This window comes from Bombus bifarius, unplaced genomic scaffold (assembly GCF_011952205.1).
Source record: "Bombus bifarius isolate JDL3187 unplaced genomic scaffold, Bbif_JDL3187 scf7180000008551_frag, whole genome shotgun sequence".
NCBI lineage: Eukaryota > Metazoa > Arthropoda > Insecta > Hymenoptera > Apidae > Bombus > Bombus bifarius.
In genome coordinates this window covers 5,697-10,000 of record NW_022884722.1, presented here as the reverse complement: position 1 = coordinate 10,000, position 4,304 = coordinate 5,697, and the positions used below count along the sequence as shown (strand labels likewise).

General features: G+C 34.3%; 1 long non-coding RNA gene across 1 annotated transcript; it reads left to right on the top strand.

Annotated features, from left to right (window-relative positions):
* Nucleotides 1–332: 332 nt before the first annotated feature.
* LOC117213244 lies at nucleotides 333–2,183 on the top strand. The gene is made up of 2 exons (XR_004488617.1): nucleotides 333–557; nucleotides 1,960–2,183. It is a non-coding gene; the product is annotated as an uncharacterized LOC117213244 (long non-coding RNA).
* The last annotated feature ends 2,121 nt before the right edge of the window (nucleotides 2,184–4,304 follow it).

Genomic DNA, 4,304 nt, shown 5'->3' with positions numbered 1-4,304 from the left:
AAAGAAATAATTCAAGTTAATAAGTAAAGTTATTACCGATAAAATCATAGCATTATTATTTAGTCTAATTGAAATGTACATTGATGTGCTGTTTAATGCCTTTAAAGTTCATTCTTTGCAGTAAATGGCTTATTATTAATCGGAAAAAAAGACATAAAACGTACCAAGTTCAGCTGGTTTACCATCGACCACCCTGGTATGAGAGACGTTGCTAAGAAGTCGCAAAGAGAGCGCAAAGAAGTCGAAATTACTTATTGTAATTAGTAAAACGACCTGAGAGGCAGACAGATACAAGAAAGAAGGAATATTATATTAGCGGCATTTTTGTAGCCATTATATATGGTTTCGATCGCATAATTAATCAGTATCAACTTACCAGTCTTTAACGGAAGGACAAAAAGAAGAGCAGACGGCACACACACCGCAATCATGATCATTTTCAAGTAGAATCTCAAACTGCCGTACATCTTCGAAAACTTCGTTAGTCGTAAGGGATCAAAGGATGATGTCCGCGCTGCGGAAAATAGATGAGAAGCGGCTATTTCAACAACCACCGTGTAGGTACTGCACTAGCCAGAAGTATCTGCGACAGAAATCAGAATACACTCGTTTTCGCATGGTTGGATCAATTTCGCGTGGGAGTAACCTGATTGAACCTAACGCGGGATAATTGCTCAACTCACGACTTTAACCAAACCGCTTGATTCTCTGTAAATGCTTGAAATTGACGCTTGGATTCTTTCCAGATTAACTAGCTTTGCCCCTCCCTCCCTTTATCTATTTTCTTAGATCGACTTAGACTGCCACAACATATTATCTTTCTTCTTTTCTTTTCTTTTCTTTCCTTTTGATCTTTTAAAGCCCTAAATCGCTGGCTATTTTGTATACTATATATTTTGTACACTCAATTACTCTGTAAGTCATAAGTACATATGTTTTACAACGTTATTTGTCATATTTCAGTTAAACCCCAGAAAAGCCAGAAATATATTTGCAGCGTGTTTTAACGCGTCCCTGGCAAAGATCTCAAAAACGAGTTGCGACACAATTTAAAGCGACAAATAGCACCGCGTATCTCGTTGTGGTAACACACGGTTCGCCAGCTTTTTAAAAGCGCTCTCCTTTCTTCCCTGTCTCTTCGTTTTTTCTTAACGAGCAAAACCATTTTCGCGAGGACGAGAGTACGGAAATGACGTACTGGCAATTTTGTTTTGTGATAATACAAGCAGCTCGGTTTCAGTGAATTAAACTTGGCCCCAAGCTTCTACTTATCCCTACCTTCCTTTCCTTTATTTTCCCTTCTATATCGGTTTTGCGGTTTTCCACATTTCCATCACAATAAACCATGTTTTTTCTCGATTTTACATGTTAGCCAATGATTCACGGCAAAAGCGTCGACTGTAAAGATATTTGTAGTTGCAATAGCAACAAGTATGTTTTCTCAAATAGAAAATATTGGGAGCGTACACGCTGGCAAAACAATTCATGAATAGCTCGTCCTTTGCTTGTTATTTGTTTCGATACTGTTAGCAAACAAATTCATGAAACATACTGGTATAGCGTAAAATGAACATAAAAGTTTTGCGTACACTTGAGAGCTGAACTTTGGTTGTTATACGTATATTATACATATACGCACACAGTTATGTATATGTATATATATATAGAAAATTCCTTAGAACTTTGAGCTTAATAACATATTAAAATCATTAACATTAAGGAGGTGAACTTTACTTACCAATTACCAAAGTTTCTTCCGCCAAATAATACATAAAAATTGAAAAAGATAATGTAACTAGTTTTAACTTTTTTTTGTGTTATAATTTGAATCACTCGATTTATCCGACTGAGGATGGTCGATCGCAATCTCAATTTATACGTATTCTCATCGCATGAAATAGATCACACGAGGGATTTTCAAAAGTCGATGGAATATTAATCGCGATTAATTATTTGTAGGTGTATTCTGTGCGGCTAAAGCAGTCACCTAATGAATTATTGAGTACCAGGAATGTTAGCGGTAAACAGGATTGCGGCTATGAATGATTCTCTAATGTGTATATTAGAGATGAATTTGATAATTTATCCTCATAATATGCAATCCGCTTTTAAGTGGAAATCATAATTAACAATTTCTGTTTGATTAAATATGAAGAGCAGATAAATCGATACGCTTAAATCAATATTAGAATTTCTTAACAGTTTTATCAAATATTTTAGCACTGTAAAAGCGTCGTAGTAGAGAAATATTAGGTTGTTCCAAAAGTTTCTTTCGTTTTATAAGAAAGTAATAGATGTACAACATTTTTCGTTTTATATTATTTTATTGAATTACGTGTGGTCCACCTTTTTCCAATTTAATGTAAAATAATATAGAATAACATAAAACAAAATATGTTGTGCATCTGTCATTTCTTTATAAAACGAAAGAAACTTAGGACAACCTAATAGAAATTTACTTTTATTATCCATTATAAAAATGGATTGTTAATCCTCTAGGAGATACGAACAATATAATTGCAATTAATAAGGAATAAGTTAGCATAACTTAAACCAGCTTTTGCAGAAGGCTATTAGCTAAAGATGTTTATTAAACAATGACAACATGAATTTTCTTAAGTACCCCATTTGGTACTTAATCTACTTCGTAAGTACTGTGTGTCCTAGCCTTCAAAGGATGCAATTTTAACCAGAATGTTTCACATTACTTACCCGTATTATTTCCTTGTAATATAATTTATATTTACATTATCTACGTTACGCTACATTCTACGCGTTAATATAATGTGATTTTTATTTCAAATCGAAGTTATTCAAAATTTGTAGTATCTCAATAAAAAATTAACAGCCTGCAAAAACTTCACAGAAGCATTAGTATCTTCGAAACTATTGAATTCAAATGGCTAATATTCCTTAACAATATGCATTCGACGACGTTTATCGAGAGAAGTATGTGGCGTAATAGTTAAACTTTCAATTCATATACATATATCGTTTATGAAAAAGTAGTCATTCTGCTTTTGTGATCTGTGACACACTATAAATTCTCATAAGCTAACTAACGCCTAATCTTCTGTAACGTATTAATATAATATAGGTATGTATATCTCGACTTTGAGCAACCAATTGGTGCTAAATAAGCTTTAGTACATACTTCTTACACGTAACAAAAGACCAGTTAACATCTCTGCTCTTAAAAGAAAAACGAAAGAAGCTCTGAAAAGCTGCAGAGTTCAGGTCGAATAACACCAGCTCAGATAAATGACCCTCTAACTTACCTTTGTCCTCATCGACGTCAGTGATTTTAAAGCTAGTTATAAAGTGCACTTCTCAGCCAGCGTCCACGGCAGTCAATATTATTTAACGGGTCTTAACGCGATGTAAAAAGGGAAAAAGGAGGAAAGAAGGAACAGGGAAGCAAAGAGAAGAAACGAATTTTTCATTTTCTCGAAACTGGATCAAGTTTCAGGCTGCTCGCCAAAGAGTCTGTAGCTAACGAGACAAGATTAGACAAACCACGCTTTAAAATTCCCACAGAACTATAATAATCCTCGAAATCAATACGATTCGTCGATCCATCGCCTGATTAAAAAATGAGATAGGATGAAGCTCACTAGTCGGCCTTTGAACTTTCAATAGCGCTTACGGCTCGTATACTCTAGTTTGAATGCTACAATGTAAGCCAAGTCAGCTGTAACTAGCGTTCGCGTGATTGTCGCTATCTATTATTCACGCGTTACACGTTCACCAGACAAACGCGTCTACCGGTAGACATTGTTTTCTGTCCTGAGTTTCAAAGCAATTACGTTGCTTCGTGTAATCAAATCTCGCCAAACTAACGATAAGTTCTTGTTTGATCTTACACAGTTATTAAAACTATACAAGTTAAACCAATCTATCGTAATATCTACCAAAATATCGTAATATTTCTCCAAATTCCAAATATGTTATTGTGTTGTTTGAAGTATTCCTTCATTATTATTAGTATAATAGAACGATAATATTTATTGTAAATATGTTATTAGGGGCATTGATGCAGCTTTACTCAGGCGTCTCGAAAAGCAAATATACGTATCATTACCCAATGAAGTTGCTCGACTTGGTATATTCAAATTATACCTTAGCAACCACTTATTAGAAAATACAGATATTGTAAACCACATAGTAAAATGTACTGAAAGATATTCTTGTGCAGATATAAAATTGTTTTGTAAGCAAGCGTGGCTACTAGAAATAAGCCCGATATGGAGGAGACTTGAAAAGAAAGAAACACCTGTTACCACTTTGAAATATGAATTAAAAAG